Source organism: Rhineura floridana, chromosome 17 (assembly GCF_030035675.1).
Source record: "Rhineura floridana isolate rRhiFlo1 chromosome 17, rRhiFlo1.hap2, whole genome shotgun sequence".
Classification (NCBI taxonomy): domain Eukaryota; kingdom Metazoa; phylum Chordata; class Lepidosauria; order Squamata; family Rhineuridae; genus Rhineura; species Rhineura floridana.
The window spans coordinates 10,869,929-10,892,461 of record NC_084496.1 but is presented as its reverse complement, the minus strand read 5'-3'; the positions used below and the strand labels follow the sequence as shown (position 1 = coordinate 10,892,461).

Sequence of the window (22,533 nt, the reverse complement as noted above, 5' to 3'; positions counted from 1 at the left end):
ATCCAACAAAGCTGAAGAGCTGAAGATTCAGGGCAGACATGAGGAAGTACTTCTTCACACTGTGCATGAGTTACAATGGAATTTTGCTTCCAAAAGCCATGAATGTAGATCACTTTTAAAAGGGATTAGACAAAATTCATGGAAGAGAAAGCCATCAATAGCTACCAGTCAGGATGACTATATACTACTTCCAGGATCAGAGACAGTATGTCTCTGAATACCAGTGGCTCAGGAACACAAGAGACAGAGAGAGAGAGAGAGAGAGCTATTTCACTCATGTTCTGTTTATGGAATTCCTCTAGGCCAGCCTTTCCCAACCAGTGCGCCTCCAGAAGTTGTTGGACCACACCTCCCATCTTTCCTGACCATTGGTAATGCTGGCTGAGGCTGATGGGAGTTGTGGTCCAACAACATCTGGAGGCACACTGGTTGGGAAAGGCTGCTCTAGGCAATAGGAATTCCCATACAAGACTAGACAAGCCTTTGGTCTGAACCAGCAGGGCTCTTCTTAAGTTCTTAAATGGCTGAGTGTAGAATAGCAATGAGCGAACATGTCAATTGTGGTTTCTCACTTTTTTAGTCTTCAGTTCTCCACATTTCTATATCTGTTTGCGAATTTTTTAGAAAAAAAACCTCATGAAAATTCATTGAATTCATGTGAATTCCTCCTTTCATATTCACTTTGATGTGCAATTTTGCCTAATTCACACATTTTAACAGTTTTATTTGTGCATTTTCAATAGTAAATACAAACTATCTTACTCAAAAGAATCCCTAACTCCTCCCCTCCCCCCAGGCATTCCATGTATATATATATCTCATTCACAAAGAGGTAAGTTATTTAACACGTTATGTGTAAGTATTGGGGTCTTTTGGTTACTCCAGAGATGGCCATCAGTTAATGGAGGTGTCCTAGGCCTGTTGCCTCTAATATGTTGAATAAAGATGTACTATGCTTCCTCAAAGTCATCGTTGTTTGATGTGTCTTTTAGAGCCTTAAGTTGCTTAGAGAGTTTTTCCATAAATCCACATTTTCTCATACCAGTGTCAGGTTAGCAGCTATCTTCCCATTTTGAGTTAAGACCTGTCTGCCAGCTTCCATAATAATTATTTAAACAATAAGTACTTTAACACATATTTTAACAAAGCACTTTCCCCCAGTATAATGCATTTCTGTATGTTATTTTCTAATATATTCATTTTCATGCACATGTTATCCCAGTATACACATTATTTTTTACACATTCCTTGGCTAGAGCACTGCATTGAAAAATTCAGATAAGCTGCGTTTCAGGCCACAAATTGTTTCGGGAAAATGCAAATTATGTAGGTTTGCCTTTAAATGGGAACTGAATTGAATTTCTCCCCCAACCTGAGTGTAGAAACTTATGGTTTAGGGTCATATCCAGCCTCCAGCATCCATCAAGCCTTCTAAGGGACCAATTATCCAGCACAACAGGAGAGCATGATTCCAAACAATGTAGATCACACAGCAACATTTTTGTTTCAATCAAATGGCAGACTTTCTTCACCTTTCACAATACGGCAAAAATTGACCTCTTCCTTCAGCTATGAGCTATGTTCCTATTCAGCAACTCACATGCACATCTGAAAAATCCCTGCAAGGCATCTGGTCCAGATTATCCATGCCATCCCCATGCTCTGATCTCTTTGCCTTTCCCCCACCTGTGCCACCTGCCATCTTGAGAATTGGCAATGGTTACTCGCTGTTATTCTGATAGTGTGGCAGACTAACTCCATTCAGCTGTAAATATGCACTTGTGCTGCCAAGGAATGAATTACTGGTATCAAGCAAAGGGGACTCTTTTTTTTTTCACTTTAAGGTTCTGGCATGTCATTCTGTGGTTAATCACTTTTAGTGAGTGTCAGTCAAGCCTACTCGATGTGACTCTAATGGATATGCCCAATCCATAGCAGAGAGCTGTGAGATGCCAGATGCCTATTTGTTCTGTCACGGATGTGCTGAAGATTCTTGCAAACCAACGACTACAATGAATCAACCATGAGGCGTAATTTTTGTAAAAGAAAAAAGAAATCTACAAAATGAGCAAGAATCCAAATGTTAATGGCACAGAGCTTTCTAGCTAAATGGATTCCCCCCCCTCCATGCATGTGGAAGAATGTAAGTAATGTATAGCAGATGTCTTATGACATCTCATAGGCTAACATATTTACTAGGGCATGAGCTTTCATGGACAACAGTCCACTTCATCAGATGCCTGGAGTGATACAGGTAATATACACATCATCGTGTAACTCAGGATAATAGTTCATGCATCTGATGGCCTGGATTGCAGTCCATGAAAGTTTATGCCATAATAAATCCCGTAGTCTTTAAGATGCCAAAAGACTCCTTTTTTTCTGCAGCATACTAATGAGGCTTCTGGGAATCTGTAATCTGCATGCACTCAATTCAACTTTGGCTTTGAATTAACCACGGGAGATGTTTCACTCCATTGTTTTGTATTCTGGACGGGGATAATATTAAAGAGGGAACAAAGAGACCCGTGTATAAACAGAAAGAGCTTCCTTGAAAGACTAGGGCAGAGGTGTGGAACTTTTTTTGGCCTGAGGGCCGCATTCCCTTCTGGGCAACCTTATGGGGACCGCATGCCAGTGGTAGGCGGGGCTGGAAGTAGAAGTGGGTGGGGCTATGAATGTAACTTCTACCTCTGTACAAGAGGCTAACTTCTGCAAACGTGCACCTTTCTCTCTCCCATCCTGCCAAGTAAGAGGCATGATCATTCCAGCCAGGCAAAACGAATATTCAAGGAGTGCAAGGCAAGGCCTGTAAGAGGTGACCATTTGTCTATTCAGCTCAGTAATGTCTACTGACTGGCAGTGGTTGTACAGGGCTTCAGACAAGGTCTTTCCCAGCCTTACCTGAAAATGTCTATGCATGCAATGCTATTATTATTAATAATAATAACTGTTGTTGTTATTTATGTAAGGTATCTATAGATCATTTAATTCCCATAGTTTCAAAGCAATGTGTCTCTAAGGATGTGCTCTGCCACTAAGCTAACTTATCCTTTCTGATTATAGCCCCTTGTGGTGTATCTGACCTCCAGAAGCATCTACTTGGGGCTAGAGGTGGGGTTCGCTTCAAAGGAAGTCATACCATGAAACAAAGCCTGTTGTGAAATAGCTGGCACTCCTGTGCAACAGGCAGATCGCTGAGTACTTGGGATCAGGGGTGTAGTTGTCCAGGGTCTCAGGGGGACTTAGACCCTTTACTTTTTTGGGAGCAGAGTCCCAGCCAGGTCCCTGTGTCTCCAGTGACCTATGAGCCAATCAGCTGAAAGGGGAGTCTGTGAGCCATTGAGAAGTGTCTTCTAACTTGCTTCGTTATACTTTCTTACTTCTTGGAGCCAATCAGAGTGAAAGGAGGTGAGTCAGCCGCTGAGAAGACTCTTCTCATTAGCTAACACACTCCCCTTTCATGCTGATTGGCTCCTAGGGACATCTGTTGCTATGGGAGAAGGCACATGCTGGAAGGACTGAGGAGTGTGGAGATGATGACAGAGAGCAAGCAAGGGAGTGAGGGGGTATGGCTGTGAGGGGTTGTGGCATGACTTTCAGGAAGGGACCCTGCACATCTGAATTTACCACTACACTACTGCTTGGGATGGAAAACTAATGATGCATCTGAGAAATAGGGATAAACATACTGTATCTGTCAGTCTTGGTTCTCCGACTTTCTGCTTTTTCCAATCTTAAATCTCCACATTTCTGCAACGATTTATAATTTTTTTTTAAAAAAATCCTCATGAAACTTTTATGCAGATTTCTCCCAATAAGCAAATGTCTGTATGCAGTTTCGACTAATGTACACGTTTTTGCAAGCAGTTTCCCCTACTATAACGCATTTTTCTACGTCACTTGCAGCAGCGTATGCATCGTTGTGCACACTTTACCCCAGTATACACATTTTTTTGTACGCAATATTTGGCTGGAGAACTGCATTACAAAATTCAGAGACGTGCGGATTTTGAAGGATGGCAAGTTTTGGTTCTCGTATTGTTTCAAAAAGTGCCTTTAAATGCAAAGCGAATCAAATTTCTCCTCCATCCCTGGTGAGGAACACCCATGCACCCTTTCCATCCTAGTCAATGATCATTGCTATTGTGCGCAAAATAGCTAGAGGAATACAACAATGGAAAATAAAACAGGGCCTGTACACAAGCTTTACAATGTGAAGTAAAAGATAAAGGCACACTAGGAAGATGCAGCAGGTAAAGTACAAAGGCTAGAGGGTGAGTCAGGAAACACCGCGGCTGAAGGGCCGTAGCTCAGCGGTAGAGCATCTGCCTTACATGCAGAAGGTCCCAGGTTCAAACCCTGGCATCTCCAGGTAGGGCTGGGAGAGAATCCCAGCTGAAACCCTGGCGATATGCTGCCGGTCATTGCAGACAGTACTGAGCTAGATGGATCACTAGATCTGACTCAGTATGAGGCAACTTCCTATGTTCCTAATAGATGTATTGCAAGAAGGTGCTTGAGGTTGTCTGCAGACTGTCAGCACTTTTGCAGGAGGGTTTCAAGCACCTGCCAGAAATTTAGCTTCATACAAATCACAGTTGAAGTGGACCAAAATGCTCTGTTGCCATGGTGCAATGAATCCACTTTTTATATTTTAAAAAAACAGACTTTCACAGTTAGGAAAGTGACAAGGAAATTTATTTATTTATTATTTTATTTCTATCCTGCCCTTCCTCCCAGCAGGAGCCCAGGGTGGAGAACAAATGCACTAAAAACACTTTGAATGTGTGAATGTGTACTGCCTTCAAGTCGATTCTGACTTATGGTGACCCTATGAATAGGGTTTTCCTGAGGCTGAGAGGCAGTGACTGGCCCAAGGTTGCCCAGTGCGCTTCATGGCTGTGTGAGGATTCGAACCCTGATCTCCCAGGTCATAGTCCAACACCTTAACCACTACACCACTTTAAAATATCATAAAAACAGACCTTAAAATACATTAAAACAGAACAACTTTAAAAACATTTTTTTTTAAAAAAATTAAAAACATCTTAAATAAAAGGGTTAAAAAGCATATTGTTTAGAAAAAAGGTTTTAAAAAAACATATTAAAAAGCAATTCCAACACAGACATAGACTGGGATAGGTCTCAACTTAAAAGGAAAGAGGAAATGCACTGAATATGTGGGAAAGACAGATGATTAAGGGGAAGGCATTGCCATCATGCAAGGAAATCAAAATGAATCAAGAATGAATGCTTAGTAAAGGTTGGACACAGTCTAGCCTCTGCGTAAATTTTGTGCAAACAAATCAGGATGAATGCTCAATAAACAGTCCACCTGGTGAAGCCCTGAATGTATTGCATCAACTGACAAAAAGTGTCAGATATTATTATTTCCATTTATATCCAGCTCTTCCTCCTGAAGGAGCCCAAGTGTACCACTGCTATGGCAGTAAGTGTAAAGAGATTCAGTTCAGGAATAGAGAGGGTTAGCTTAGTCTTCAGCATGTTGGAAACTCTCCAATGGAAAAGATCCGGTAGCAGGTGACAAGAAAGGGATGAAGCTCTGCGAAAGAGCCCACGCTTTGCACATACAAGATCCCATGTTCAGTCTCTAGGGATGGGCTAAGAGATGATGCAAAAGTCCTATCCCTGCCTGAGACACCCCTCCTCAGAGTACCGCTGCGAAGAGGTGTAGCTCAGGGGCAGAGTGTCCGCAGACAGTTCCTGTTCAATCCCTGGCATCTCCAGGTAGGACAGGAAATTCTGAAGAACCGCTACCAGTCAGTACAGTATAGACTATACTGAGCTAGATAGACCAAAGGTCTGACTACCTGCATTCCCAGGATGGGGAATCTGGTTTCCTCCACGCGTTGCTGGACTCTGACTCCCGTCATCCCATTGGTGATTTTAAGTCATTTTAAATTGTTTCTAAGGATGTCTTTTAAACTGTTGCAACCCAACCTGGGGATTTAATTTAATAAATTAAAATCATCAGCATCATCCCTGACCGGTGACAATGCTTGCCTAGGGTAGATGAACGTTGAGAGTCCAACGCTGTTTGGAGGGACCCAGGCTCCCCAGCCCTGGAGCTGGGCTGTATGAACAGATAGCCTGACCCAGTATAAGGCTGGTGCCATCTAGAGCTGTTTTATCGATGGGTCGGAAGTGAACCGGCTGCTTGGTTAAGAGACAAGCTGGGCTGCCTCTTGATCTGCAAAGAGTGAGTGAAACATTCTGCCCTTGGGCCAGGGCACTGGCTGCTGCGCTAGCCGTTTCATTCTTGGTATTATGTGATCATTGCCAATCTTTTCTTTTTTTTTAATGGCCCTTTGCAAGCTACTTTTCACAGTAGAAAATCCTGGCACTCTCCTGGGAAAGGATCTTTGTTTACCTCCTCTGCATTGAGTCAAAGCCTACACAGCCAGCTCTCCAAATTCCTGGGGCCTTTGTTTATATGTGAACCCAACAGTGCATCCATTCCGCTTTGGCTCAAGATAACAAGCTCCTCAATGTGGAAGAGACCAGTACATCCACAGCCTTTGAAGTTTTAACAATCAGCATCTCAATGTGGTGCTCAAAGCTGTTCAATACTCAGAGCAGACAAGGTTCACAGGCTCCCAAATCCCCAACCCCTGTAAAATAAAGATTCTGGCAAGGGGACAGAGTGATTATAAAGATACGCTTGCTTTGCATGCTAAGGGCTTGTTTACTGGTTTCATTTCTGCCTGGGGATTTTTTTCCCCTTCTCGTACACATCCCAGTAGGCTTTGCCATTCCCCCGACTTGGACTCAGGGCCGGCGCCAGAGGATGGTCAGGTTGGGCCCTGGCCGAGGGCCCCTGCAACCCAGAGGGGCACCTGAATGGCCCCTCCTTAGGGTGGGAAGGTAGCACACCATTCCATGATCTGCAGCAGTGTTGGTTCCCAATCCTATTCTGGAGGGAGCTCCCAGGCACTCCTCCTATCCTGACAGCACACGGGTTTCAATACACATGCATGCCCAACTACCTCTCCCGTTGCTGTGAATGATATGCCCACATAGTGCACATTTGCCAGCCATCAACCAAGATGGTCTCAGTAAGAGGATTACACCCCCACCACCATCTTGGTTGATGGCAGGCATGCACACACATCATTCATGTGAGACTATGCAACACAAGAGGTAGGTAGGATGCATGGGCAGGAGCTGTGGGCCCAGGGCAAGCTGGTGCCCAGGGGCCCAGTCTTGCCTGGCACCAGCCCTTGTTGGACAGATGTTACTTTTCTCAATTTCAAACTTCTCTGACAATCTCATCCTTCCTAGCGTCTGAGACACGGGCCAGCCTTGCAGCCTCTTTTCAATGCTCAAGCCAAATTCTGACAGAGTTATTTTTCAGTGTATCTTCATATGCCCAAACAGGCATATGCACATGTTAATGTCTTCCTGTGTCTTCTTTTATGAGGAAGCCTAAGTGGCCACCCTACTTGATTAACTATAGCCCACCATCACAAATCTCACATGCTCCCACACATCAAAGGAGAGACACTCCTGCAAACTGTACTTTCCTATCCACACAGTAATGAGCATTGCAGCTCCTGAATGCCACATTGCTCATTGTTTAAGTTTCTTAAGAACATAAGAAGAGCCCTGCTGGGTCAGGCCAAAGACCCATCTAGTCCAGCATCCTGTTCTCGCTGTGGGCCAGCACCAGGCATGACTGGCCCCTTGGGCACCAGCCTGCTCCAAGCCTGCAGTGCTATATGCCCCAACACACCCCTCCTGATGCAGGCGGCGCTGGGCTTAAATAGGCCTGCCCACTCCACCTACCTCCAATGTCAGTGTGGCAGTATGCATGCCATGCACACTACGCGTACATGCCCGCAATCTCTCAAGACGGCAGCGGGAGCGCCGGCCCCTTAGGGATGCCCTCACCACCATCTCGGGTGATGGCAGGCATGTATACCCAGTGCACGGGCCATGCTCACTGACATGACAAGTAAGTGGGGTGTGCTTATTTAAGCCTGTGCCACCTGTATCTGCAATGTGTGGCATGGATCACAGAGTGGGAGCTCCACCTTCCCATCCTAAGGAGGGGTCTCTCAGGAGGCTCTCTGGGATGCAGAAGCCTTCAGCCAGGGCCCAACCTGGCCACGCTGGGCCTGGGCCAACCAGATGCCTATGGGAAACCTGCAAGAAGGACGTGGGTGCAACAGCCCACTTGGGATTCCCAGTAGCTGGTACTCAGATGCATGCTGTCTCCAACAGTGGAAGGAGAGCATTACTGGGCTGAGTTCAAAGTGCTTGTTTTGGCATCTAAAGCCCTATACATCTTGGAACGGGATACCTGAAATATCATCTCATATACCCAGCTGATCACTGCGCTCTGCAGGTGACGTCCTCCTGCAGATACCATGTCATCAGAAGGTCTATTCTGGAGAACAAGGCCTTCAGTGTTGTGGCAGCAACTCTATGGAATTCACTCCTCTTAAAATATTATGCAGGCACCATCTCTGTTGTCTTTTCAGGGCCTACTGAAGAGCCTCCTCTTTCAACAAGCCTTTTAAGTAGAGACCTTTGTCCCAGTCTGTGTCTGTGTTGGAATTGTTTTAAAGATTTTCTTAAGATGCTTTGTTTTAAATATTTTTTTAAAAAAAGTTTTTTGTGTTCTTTTATTACTTGTTGTTTGCTGCCCTGGGCTCCTTTTGGGAGGAAGAGCTCGATATAAATTTAACAACTACAACAGCATAACCATCATGGCTTGTAGCCTTTGATAGCTTTGTCTCCGCCATGAATTTGTCTAGTCCACTTTTTAGATGAAACAACCACCAAGAAGCCCTCTGGGTTCTTTGAACTGAGCTTCTGTTTAATAGTCCTCACCCAAACCCTTTCTACCCCCCTGCTGTTCTGTGACTTTGCCATTGCGTAGTGCTAGGTCAAAATATAACCCACAAAAAATTAGGGTGAAAATGGGAGTTTGTGAGCTACCAAATATTTATTTATTTAACAAAATCTATATACCACTTGACTGTAGAAAACCTCTACAAAAATTATCAATAAAACATTTTTAAATGTTTTAAAAATTAAAAACATTTTAAAATATTAAAACAGCAACAGACATAGGTTGCAATCCAATACATCAGAAGTAATCTCCATTGGGTTCAATGGGACTTACTCCCAGGTAAGTGTGCATCAGGTTGCAGCCTACAAAGATTAAGACACATCAGCATCTATGTGTCTGGAAAGTCTTGTCTAAGTGAAAAAAGTTTAAGTGAGCACAGAAAAGAATGCAGCCAAGGTACCTGCCTGATGTCAATAGGCAGGGAGTTCCAAAGAGTAGGTGCTGCCAAACTAAAAGACCAATTTCTTATAAGTGCAGAGCAAGTATTTTGCAGCATCCCTCCAGACCAGCCTTTCCCAACCAGTGTGCCTCCAGATGTTGTTGGACCACAACTCCCATCAGCCTCAGCCAGCATTGCCAATGGTCAGGAAAGATGGGGATTGTGGTCCAACAACATATGGAGGCACACTGGTTGGGAAAGGCTGCTCCAGACCTTTCCCATGCATTATTTTCATATCTCATGTAGCTGTGCTTCTCAGCCATAATGCTCCACCTCTCTGATCCCCTTGACCATTTGTCTCAGCCCAGAATACCCTCTGCCATGGTCCTGTGACATGGCTAGCCCATGTGGAAAGAGTAGGACACATCCTCACATTGCCTAGTCAAGACAGGCATGTGCCCTTTTTCCCCTGGGCCTGCATAATGGGTGAACTTTGCTTAGCTTTGTAGACACCTCCTCAAGAAAAAGAAGGGGAAAGGTCCAACTTCATAGCCCGAGAAAGAGGCTGCAAAGTTGCATGACCTCTTTTGACTCAGCTATTATTAGTAGTATTAGTATTGTTATCGTTGTTGTTATTGTTATTTAGATTTTCAGTTGCTTGTCACAGGAAGCTTTGGCAGCATATGAATAACAGACAACATCATCTCAATCTATCAAATGCCTGGGAGAAAAATGATGAGTCTCTACCTGGTGCCAAAAAGATGTCAGTGAAGGTGCCAGGTGGACCTCACTGGGGAATGCATTCCCCAGATTGGGACCCACAACTAAAAAGGCCCTCTCCCTTGCCACCACCCTCCTAGTCTCCCTTAGAGGGGGGACTTGGAGAAGGGACTCTAGTCATGGTTACCGACCAGTACCTTATTGTTTACCTTTTTGTGATTGATAACAAATCTTAATGCCATGATCTGGACCAGATAGGTCTTGGACCTGGATGGCTTGGGTGGCTTTAAAAGGGGATTATAAAAACTCATGGAAGAAATTTCAGAAGTGCAAATTAGGTAGGTTTGCACTGCAATGTGAACCAAACAAATATTCTCTCCTATCCCTGATTTATAGAATATCTATCCATCCATCCACCCACCTATCTCTGTCTCATCATCAGTGTACAGAGTGACCAAAAAAGCATTATGATTCCCAGCCAGCACTCGGTTTTAAAGCAGGTGGAGATGGGAAGGTGTCTTCCTTTCTTCCAGCCTCTTTGCCAGCCGGCAGTAATAAAACTGCTTGTCAGACTTCTTTAATTATATCACCATTGGTAAACCTGATAAGGTGTTTTTTTTTACCCCTGTGAGGAAAGCCTATAATGCCATTTGCAGTTGTTTCCCTGCCCATGACGGTTTCCTAATAGCTTGAAGCTGAGCTTCAGTAAATCAATATTACTACACACCAATCTACACCAGCTATTGATGGATCTGTACCAGCCCTTTATTTCTTCTTCCCATTGTTACCGTGGGGCCTTGCCGACTGCCACTCTCAGAGGAAAGGACAGAAGAGAGCCTTCCACTTGCCACACATTCTGTGGCCAATATCAATGGGCAAATCCCCCAGACTGATTCAGGATTAGGACCCCAAAAGCCAAGCTCTTCACACACTGGCTCCCAAAATTGGAACGTAGCTTTCAGGTGTTTTTGTGCCTCCCCCTCCAAAGCCAGGAGAAAAAACAGGAGCAAAACACAAACAGAATGGCTTCCCTCCCTGTGAGCCCCCCAACTCCACTCCTCACAAGCCCTCTTTCCTCCCCGTTTACCTGCCAGTAGAGGTCTAGCTGAAAGCTTCTCTGGAACCTAGAAGGTTACCTTACGCTGAGTCGGGCCATTGGTCCATCTAGCTAAGTGCCGTCCACGATGGACTGGCAGCAGCCCTCTGGGATTTCAGACCAGGGTCTCTCCCAGCTCCACCTGGAGATGCTGGGGATTGAACCTGGTACCTTCAGTATGCAGAGCAGATGCTTTACCCCTGCGCTACAGCCCTTCCCCTTTAGACCTCACTCCTAGATTGCCTGATATGCTGCGATATCAGTGTTCTATGCTGAGACTCTGGGAAATATAATTCTAGGACTTCCTTCCCAGGGCTCCCGTATATCCCAGGGCTCTTTGCACATATGATGCAAATGGGGAGCTTGGCAGCACTGCACGGCGACTGTCTTTTTCCGTCTTATTTACTAATCATTAAGTTCATTTATGGGAGGTCCTTCAGCACCAGGACTCTCAAGACGGCATGCAATTTAAAAACAAATACGGTAAAATCATGAGGACAAAGACAATTAAACTTACCTAAACCATAGCAAAACCCAGCTAAAGCCAGCAAGGAAACCGGCTACACAACATACTGGAATCCTGGGACAAATGTTTTTAAAAGTCTTTGCCTGGAAGGAAAAAAATACCAACGTTGCACCAGGTGAGCTTCTGTGGCAAGGGCACTCTATAGCCACAGTACCATTCTTACCAGCAGAGAAAAGGAACCCTCTGTCCATGAAGTGATACTGATAACTATTGGGCTTAGATCACAGCGCAGTTTTCAAATGCCGAAGCATTCTGGAGTTCTTTCTCTGCACTGGGGAAAACTCCTTTGCTATTGCACAAACGTGCACTCTTGAGGACTAGAAACTCGCTGACAAGAAACACAGTCCTGGACTCATCAGTAAATGCAAACTAGTCATTGCCTGATTGCACCCTGAGGTTGCCAGAGTTCTTATTTTAAGTAACTGCACAGGGCCAGCTCCGGGTTTGAGAGGGCCCTCAACAACGTGTCAGCTAGTGGGCCCTCTCCTATAGTGGAGGGCTTACCCGGCAATGAGGACAGCAGGAGGCAGCAGACATGCTGTGAATCAGTACTGGACCACTGCAGGCTGCCACTTCCATTTCCCGCAATGTCCTGAAGTGACACTGCATCAGGGTCATTGAGGGACAATTAATTGATGGCTCCCAATAACAAGGCACTGATTCATACAATATACATTAAATGGGGAGGGCATAAAAATGTCAGAAGTGGGCCCTTTCAGAGCATTGAGATCCCAGCAGCTGCCTGAGGGTTCATGACATCTCCATGATGCTTGGGAGAAATTCCCTGTTTGTAGCCACCACCCAGACCAGAGCTGGGGAACCCTCCAGATGTTGCCAGACTACAGTCCTCATCATCCCTGACTGTTGTGCCCATGATGGCTGGGGCTGATAGGAGTTGGAGTTCAACAAGGTCTGGAGGGCTACAGGTTCCCCAGCCCTGCCCCTGACCCAGACCAACCAAGCAGATCCCAAAATCAAAACAGCTTTCCAGCTGCAAACAGGCACCTCTGTTGTTAAGCCAGGTGAGACGCTCTTGTGGGGTCCATATTATCTCAAAGGCTGTTTCAGATCAACCCTTGCAATGTTTGGCCGACAACACAGAAATGAACCTTAGACCTGGGAGTGCAGTCATAATGGCTTGTGGGAAGATCTGGGGGAGCTTTAAAATTCTAGTAACTTGGTATATTTTGCACAAGAATGGGGATTTGTAAAGCTGCTAGCTTAGTAGCTTGGCTACCGCCGCACATATATTTCCATTCCTGAGGTTTGTTAGAGAGCTCCATGAGAACAAGTGGGTAATAAATATTGAAAAGGAGTTGTGTGTTGACTCTTTTGATTTGCTCAGGGTCAGCCCCCTTGTGCTTTTCTGACCTGGGAGATTATGAGGAAGATTTCTCTAAATGTCAGCTTTGTTCCTTGTGTGTCTTGAATTAGCAGGTAGTCCTTTAACTAATAACTCCACAGGTTCAATAAGAAGCAGATTTGCATCACTGGATTTCTTACCCCACCTTCTGAAATCCCCTCGCAATGGGGATCCTTGTGCAGCTGGATCTTGTGAATAAATTTGACAAGAATTCAACGCACGTTCAGACTGCAGGCCAGCATCAACGTGGGCGGTATCCGCATTGAATGCTGGGTGAACGTTGGCTGAGATTCAACAGCTGTTTCAAGGTTCCGATGAAGAGGCATCAATGTAACCAGCAAGACTGCCCTGAGATATCATACCAAATACCTGAGTGATGCGCCCCACCGTTCTCAGAGAGGGATCCTTTGGAAAAGTTCTCCAACTACTGAGCCTGCCAATATTCAAAAGTAATAGAAGGGCAAATGCCTTTGGACAAACTGAAATTTTACACACACACACAAAAACTAGTGAGCAAGTTTTTGAGTTCCTAGAACTCTGCTTCAACCTGGACAATGAGAGGAGAACATCAGCTGCATCTTCACCTCTGCTTTGATTCGCTCCCTTGACTTTTTTTGATGAATGCTGTTTAAGAAGGTTTTTTTCTCTTGCACTTCCAGAGCTATGCCTGCCACTTCATTATCTAGGTCACTCTGTTTGTAGACAGAAAAATATATCAGGACCATTCCACCAAATTTCTACAGGAGGAGGAGACAGGCCCAGCACCAGTGATTGGCCAGGTCAGGCACTGACCAAGGGCCCTGGGGGCTTGAAAGGGCCCCCTCACTAGCCAATCTCAGTTGCCCTCCCCACCAGACAGGGGTGGTGCCACTTTAGAACAGTAGCCAAGCTCAGCTTCCAGCCACAGTGACTGCCTGCCATAGATCTATGAGCTAGGACATTGCATTTTGAGTAAATTAAAATGGTAGGCCACCACCATGGATGGGAGCCAAGCTTAGCTCCCCTTGAAAAGTGCTAACACCTGTCCACTGCTGAAGGAACCCAGGAAGCTGCTTTATACCAAGTCAGCCATCTACCTCAGTATTATCTACACTGACTGGCAGCAGCTCTCCAGGGCTTCAGGCAAGAAGCCTCTCTCAGCCCTACCTGGAGATTCCATTGGGGATTGAACCTGGGACCTTCTGCATGCAGGACAGATGCCAAGGGCTCAGTAGAGGGCAATGGCCATTGCAGAGAAAGTACGTGATGTCTACTGCCACAAGCAAGGCTAGGTCATGCCCCAGTTGTGTGGGTAGGTGGCCACCATCATTGGCACTCTGCTAGGGGGGCAGCCCTAGGAGGAGATATTTTCCAACCATTTCTCAAGGGTGAGGCTCACCATCAGCAGTAGCACAAATACAGCTTTTTTCTTTTGCTATTAACCCCCCCCCATGCTGCTGCAACTGACAGTGGCAGCTACTGTGTTGGCAACCTCACCACCATTTTGTATCCTCCACAATGCTCCATTCTTAGCATCATCTCGGGGCTCCATGCTCAGAACTTTCTGGACAAGCCCTCTAGCCAATAGCAAAACAATGTCACAGAGTTCGCATGTAGCAGCCTGCAAGAGTTGCTGCCCAACTAATACGTCCAGAGAATTAATTTAGAACAATGTACAAGATAAAAACATGCATTTATGCATCCCGCGTTATTATTCTGTGCCCTTTAATATTACTTGGGGTAAAGCCTTAATTGCTTTTCTTGTTATCCATTATCTGAGGACATTTCTGAGACATCCCATAATGAAAAGACTATTCAGATCACATCGTGAGCATTGCAACAGCCTTGGTTATTGAATAATAGTCTCTCTGTCTCTCTCAGTAAAGGAAAGTACATTTAAAAGAAAAGAAAAACAAGCCAGTAAAATGATTCAACAGGAGGAGTCACTGGACTTCAGAGTATGATCAATGCACTTGCGGATACACCGTTCCAAAGTTCAAAAAAAAAATAGTACTCTCCTCTCTTATACCCCATCCTAGTTTTTTTAAACAATAAAAGCAGAGGACAGAACAAGTGGGCAGGTCCGGTACCAGAGGGCAGCCAGGTTGGGCACTGGCCAAGGGCCCCTGTGGCTGAGAGGGGCCCCTGCTGCTGGGGATGGGTAGATGTAGCTTCTGCTCTGCAATACAGGCTAGCATCAGGTCATGGACCATGTACCCCACAACATGATGCTGGCATGGATCATGGAATGGGAGCCAACCTCACAGGCAACACCCGTTCTCCCGCTGACATGGGCTTAAAATAGGCCCAGCTGCACCACTTCCCATGTTGCTGCATTAGTGTGCCAGTGTGCTGTGCAACTGCTGCTGAGAGCCCACTACAATCTGGTGCTCAAGGGCCTTCTACAGTCTGGTGCCAGCCCTGCAAGTGGGACTTGCAACAGATTGTCAGAGTGCTCCTTTTCAGACTGCCAGCCAGCCAGGGAGCCATCACTTTTTCCTGGATACACCATTTCATTTCTCCCTTAGGAACACAGAAAATGGCCTTATAGTGAGAGAGTCCAATGAGCTCAATATTGTTGAGCTCCATCTAGAACAAGGATGGAGAACCTCAGGTCCAGAGTCAAACACAGCCCATCAGGGCTCCCTACCTTGCTCTTGAGGCTCTTTCCAGGCCACACCTTCTCTTCACAGGCCACACCTCTCCCCATCCCTACTTTATCCTCTCCTTGAGTGTTTTTGACTGGCTGGGATGTGTCCATGAGTTCTCATAATGCCTCTGGATTGTCTGGATGGAGAGAGAGAGAGTAGCATACAAAGATAAATGTTGCATTCATTGCTCCACTAACCTTTGCCTCTGGATCCACCCACCACTGGCATGTGGCCCCCAGAAGGTTGCCCAGAAGGGAATGAGGCCCTAAAGGTGAAAAGGGCTCCCCACCTATCATCTAGTGGTCCATCTAGCTCAGTATTGTCAAATACTGACTGGTGGTAGGGTCTCAGGCCAGAGTCCTCCCCAAACCACCCTGAAGATGCCAGGGATTGAACCTGGGACCCCTTGCATGCAGGCCCCTTCCCCTCATCTGTTCCCCCAGCCCAACAGTTGGTCAGAATTCCATGGCCACAAAGCACTCAGTCCTCACTGCAATATGTCTGAGTCCTCCCACCTCATTTTTTAATAAAGATCTGTAGCACTTCTGCAGATCTTGGCTTTCCTCCACACCTGCTGATCTCCTGGGCATGGATGGTGCTGTTTTGGCTACATAAGAATCCACACGCAAATAAAAAGCTTGCTATTTAGCATATCAAATTTATTCCAGCAAGGGGCAGACACCCTGCTCCCTTTTCTTCCCCCGGCACTTGGGCAACATTTGTACAGACTTTCAGGCAACAGGGCGGCGGTCCAACTTTATAGACAGTAGAACTACTGTCACCTGTGGCAGCAGAATTATGTTGAGAATTAGGTGGTGAAAATTGAGAGGGTCAGTTTGGTTTAGACCTCATGCCAACACAGGAACATATAAGTCAAGGGGGGAAATGGAAAATATTATGTTTGCTCATCTAGCTCAGTATTACCTACTCTGATGGGCTGCGGCTCACCTTCCCCTTCTCGACACCTGCCACTTGAAATGGTAAGTGAGGATGTCAGGGACTGAATTTGTGTCAAGGGACCACCAGCTATGGGAACACCCACTTAGAGGCTACAGAGTCATCAGCTAAGAAGCTGGGCTGCATTCTTGACTCAGAATCTATTATTGGTGATCAAGAGACTACTGAACCCAGCATTCACAGACAGCCGCCCCTCAAACCAGATCCCACAACACCAGGGCCACAGAGCTACAGCAAGGTCCTCTGTTCGTCCTTTCTCTAGGCCCAAGAAACTGAGTGCCTCTCCAACTACCTCACCAGTCCAGTAGTGCAAGAAATTCACCAAGTGGGAGAACAGGAGAAGTGCCCATCCTCAGGCTAGAAGGCTGATCCTTTAGGAGCCTCTAGTTTTCCAAAAGGGGGCAGAGCCTAGAAAAGATGGTAAGGAGGCGGAGAAGTGTTCAGCTCACTTCCCATACTTCCTGGAGAAACTTGTTCACTTGGAGCTCTCCATGGTGCTCAAACAGGTGACCTGCCTTGTTCTGTGAGCTCTTCCATGGAACCAGAACAGGACCATCTGGGGCCTTCTGCAAGCAAAGCACATGCTCTGCCACTGAGCTCTGGTCCCTCCTAACATTTATTCTATAAATGGAAAGAAAATATTTCCGTACATTTGTAGAATGGATGTTGTCAGCAGAATAGAATAAATAAATGTATAAACATAATATAATAGACTAACTATGTAAATATCTTACAATAATTTAGGAAAACAGGAAGCTGCCTTACAATGAGTGGGACCCTTGGTCCATCCAGCTCAGTATCATCTACACTGACTGGCAGCAGGTTTCTTGGGTTTCAGGCAGGGAACATTCCAACCCCTACCTGGAGATTCCCAGGGATTGAACCTGGGCCTTTTTGCATGCAAAGCAGATGCTCTGCCACTGATCTACAGCTTTCCCCCTTAATTTGCCTGCTTTTAAGTGAATTAACTTGCACATGTTATTAATTGGTTCCCTCTGGGTGAATTCTGATGCACACAGCAATGGGAATGGCAGGAAGGGAAGACCACATTCACTCTCAGCCTGGACTGGCCAAGGAAAGGGTTTTCTTTCCATTTAACACTTAAAGGATTTCTCCACCAAGCTTTTTAAACATGAAAGGTAACCTATCAAGAGGGAATATATCCACAAGGGTGGATTGCTGCCAAAGCTCTCTACTTTAAATGATATTGTGGATTCCTTTTTCCTTTTTTTAACAATAGCCATTATCTTGTGCCCCATTCAGAATCACTGTAATCTGAGAATGGAGGGAGCAGCATGGGCGTGACACTCTAATGAAAGGCTTTACACAAGATCTGGATAAATGGTGTCAAGTATACAGCTTGCCTCAATACCAACATACAAGAAGAATTTCTTGGTATTCTCATTTCCGAAACTGTGGCGGCTACAGGAAATGATGTAGTCAGGCCCAGCATTATCACTTGACTACATCGGGCAGCTGCTATGATCTCAGCATCATGGTAGGCTCCACCTCAGATGCCTGCTCTGGGCCCTTTTTTAAAAAAAAATAATAATATGATGATGATGATGAAAGCCAGTGTAGCAAAGTGGTTAGAGTGTTGGTCTATGGCCTGGGAGACCAGGGTTCAAATCCCTACCTGTCCATAAAGCTCACTGAGTGATCTTGGACCAGTCACTGCCTCTCAGCCTAACCTACCTCACAGGGTTATTGTGAGGATAAAATGGAGAGGAGGGGAAACATGTACACCACCTTGAGCTACTTGGAGGAAAGGTGGGATATAAATGTAAATTGCAATAGCATTGCTAATACTAATACTAATACTAATACTAATACTAATACTAATACTAATACTAATAATACTATTAGCAAACTGTCTGTTGAGAATTGCCAACGGGTTGCTACGAGCAGACAAATTATCTCCAAACGGAACGGCCCATCCTGTTTTCTATGTAAGGAAAGTTTACTCAACCCTGCAAATTTATTACCTTAATCTTGCAGACTAGTAGAGTCTGGAGCAGGTTATCAGAACCTAGGGTAAACAACCTTTAAGTCTTGGCAGACAGCTTTTGTTATTCCTCTTATGTTCTTCCTGGTTGGAATTCAACTTATTCAGCTTAGAAACTGGATGAAAGCTTTACATTTAAAGTGACAGCATTAATTGAACTGGAAAAATAATTGAACAAGAAACAGGCGGAGGTTGCGATTGAGACTGAGATAAGGGTGCAGCTCAGTCTATGTTATCTGTCTGATAAAAAGAGTTTTAAATCGAACATTCAAATGGTGCTAACCAGGAGGAAGTGTAAAGAATTGGACATAACATCTCATGAAGGAGAGGAACTTACGAATCCATCACAACTGAAGATTACCCACTTCTTCAGGCCTAAGCAAGATGATTCCAGCATCAAAGAGATTTCACATGAGCCTTTAGTGTCCCCTGAGCCCCCTTTGGACTGGTCATTGGATTACAAATCTGGGACATATTATTTAAGTGAAAATCCTACTTCCCAAAACCTAGCAAACGAATTACAGGATGCAGGTTTTCATAGTCCATCTTATCCTGATAGGAATATGCCACCACAAGTGATGGAGACTCTGGAAGAAAGGCACTCGCCAACGTTGGAACCATTACATCTCAAGCACAGAATCTCTGAGGACAGTCAATTTATAAATAATGCTCCTACAAATAACATCCCTCTCTTAGGATGGACCCTTTTAATATTAGAAGAACTTGATCTTATGAAAGGGTTCATCTCCGAATGTAACAGCCTCTTGAGCACTTTGGCGAACCCTGTCAACTCGATCATGCAAAGGAGAGAAGATCAAACCGGAGAAGTGAGTCCCCCTCCTGGCAGTGTGAGACAACCTAATACATCGGCTCCTAAACGCAAAGGAAGGAATATTATTAGAAAGACAAAAAAACCTAAGAACATTAAAAATCATAGGTTCACTCATTACAAAAAAATGAATTACAAACCTCTTTTTAAGATTCTGGACTCACACATCTGCCAGTTTTATCTCCACCTGCAGTAAGACCCTTTAAAGAAACTCGAAAGGGTAAACCTGAGGTTGAACCTAAATCTTCACCAATGACTTCTAGGACTCCATCATTGTGTGAACCTGATCCAATCTCTTTAGCGTTAGAACCTGTTTCTGTACAATCCCAAAATGACTGTCCTTTCAGTACTGGTGGCTTATGTGAAGCACAATCACATCGCCACTGTGATATAAATGGTTCAATCGACATACAATCACAGCACCGTCAGGATACATTTAAGAAGAGGAAGAGTCCTAAGAGGAAATCCAAGATCAAATCTAAAAAGGAAGTTGGGATTTTACCATCTCCATATGAGATTACTACTATATCTGCCGTAGTTTCACCTTTTTTGGGTGTTAATAGACAGTTGGATTCTCCTACTAAGTCTTGCCTAAAAAAGGACGAAGCAGAACATTGGTCTTTACGACTTAGCCGGAACAAGATAGTTCTATCCCATTGTCCATACCCTAGTAGTAGTGGATTTTACTCAAATGGGAAAATTCACATCCTTAAAGTCCTACAGTCCTTAAATGTGGTTCCAATCAGATGTGAAGATATAGTTAAGACCGAAATCCTTGCTGAAAATCCCTCCGATATGGTGGTATTATTAACTTTGAGATCTTATGGAATGGCGGATGTATTTCTAGCAAACAGACCTTCCTTATTGAGATTTGGTATTCAGGTACAAAGACATTTTATTAATATCCACGCCCATTACATGCAAAGTGGCATCGACCTGACTTAATAACCCAATCTCATTCACCAGTTATGGAGAAGTACCCTCAGGACAATTGTACGTCTATGGCAGTCACTCATTTTAATATCACTAGTAGTGACATAGTTGTCCTGGACAGTTATAATGGCTCTAATAGTCCTTTATCTATGAGCTCTCATTAAAGTCACCATTAAAGTCATCTATCCAGGAAGATTGTGAGGATGAATCGCTTGCCCTCTTCTCTGATGGAGTAGAGGAGTTAATGTCTAATTTTACCAGCTTCTCGGATGATGTTCAACAAGACATTATCAACAACTTGAAAAAACTCCTTAAGAACTTACAGGGCAAGAGGTCTTCCTCCAGACCCCTGGAAGCTCCTGAGTTCGACTTGCCCTATAAACCCCAGGCCATAGAAATACCAACAACTTTTGCTTTACCAGTTCTATTAGAATCGAATGATGTTCAACATAACCTACAAAGGGTAGTCCTAGTCCATCAAGAAGAATCCGGATCACCTTGATGCCATACGAATCAACCAGCTTTTTTGTCTTCTTCACCTGTAGCAGTGTCATGGAATGCCAATATAGATTTATTAAAGTCCCCTGGTGACCTTACTTCTGGAGAACCTATAACAACTTTACTTGGGAGGCGGAGATATGATATGAGGAAAATCCCATACCACTCTAGGAGAAATCAACTCTATTGTTGGTTATCGACCCCTATACGACTACCTCGGCCAAATAAACAGGTGTACTCGGATGACAATTCCCCCGGGTTACTAGTCCTGCTTTTCAACGCCAGGTCGGTGAATGAGAAAACTTTGATCATCCAGGATCTGATCCTGGATAAGCATGCCGACCTGGCGTGTATTACAGAGACCTGGTTGGATGAGCTCGGTGGGGTTAACCTCACCGATCTGTGCCCACTGGGTTTCCAGGTGCAACAGCAGGCTAGACCTGGGGGACAGGGTGGGGGAGTCGCAGTGGTCTATCGTGATTCCATCTCTATGACCAGGTGCCCTCTCCCGCAGTCTATCAGGTTTGAGTGTCTTTATTTAAAGCTTTGTGGGCGGAATAAAATAGGGATTCTGCTGGTGTACCATCCTCCCCGCTGCCCAACAGTCTCCCTACCCGGGCTCTCCAGGCTGGTTTCGGGGTTGATGTTGGAGTCCCCCAGATTGTTGGTGCTGGGTGACTTCAATATTCACGCTGAGTCCTTACTTTATGGAGAGGCCCGGGACTTCATGGCCACCATGACAACCACGGGGTTATCCCAACTAATATCTGGTCCCACTCATGCAGCCGGACACACTCTTGACCTTGTTTTTTATGCGGGGCAGGGGAACAGTGATCTAGGTGTGGCGAGTCTTTCCATAGCTCCGTTGTCATGGACCGATCACTACCTGGTCAGTTTTCGACTAACTGCGACTCATACCCACTGCGGGGAGAAGGGACCCATTAGAATGGTCCGCTCCAGGAGATTAATGGATCTGGCTGGTTTCCTGTCAGCTCTTGGGGAATTTCCTGTCTCCCGAGTAAGCGATCCTGTCGATGCTCTGGTCGAGCTTTGGAATAACATGATGACCAGGGCAGTAGACACAATCACTCCTGAACGCCCCCTCGTGCGTACCAGAGCAAAATCAGCTCTATGGTTCTCCAGTGAGCTGATGGCGATGAAACGCACTCGTAGGGGTCTAGAGCGACGATGGCGGAAATCTCGGAGTGAAACTGACCGACTTCTTGTTAAAGCATTCTCTAAAACATACTTGGCTACTAGACGAGCTACGCAAAAGGCTTTTTTTACGACTTCCATATCTTTAGCCAGCAATCAGCCAGCAGAATTATTTCGAGTGGTTAAAAGTCTGCTCAATCCTGACTATTCTCAGAATAATGTGGAACACCCTCCAACTCGATGTCAGGAGTTTGCTTCTTATTTTGCGAATAAGGTCGCTCAGATCCGCTCCGACTTGGACGCCAATATTGATGCAGTCTCTAAGGATGTACCTTCGGCCTCTGCTTATCATATTATGATGGATTCCTTTCAACCTGTTCAACCTGGAGATATAGATAAACTTCTTGGAGGGATGAGACCTACCACCTGCCCTCTTGATTCTTGTCCCTCTTGGCTTATAAAACAGGCCAGGGGGGGCCTGGTCATGTGGGTTTGTGGGTTGGTTAATGCTTCTCTCCAACAAGGGCTTCTTCTGGCATGCCTGAAAGAGGCGATTGTAAG

General features: G+C 45.2%; 1 non-coding gene across 1 annotated transcript; it reads left to right on the top strand.

Annotated features, from left to right (window-relative positions):
- The first annotated feature begins 4,305 nt into the window (after positions 1-4,305).
- On the top strand, positions 4,306-4,374 carry TRNAV-UAC (transfer RNA valine (anticodon UAC)). The gene has a single exon. It is a non-coding gene; the product is annotated as a tRNA-Val (tRNA).
- The last annotated feature ends 18,159 nt before the right edge of the window (positions 4,375-22,533 follow it).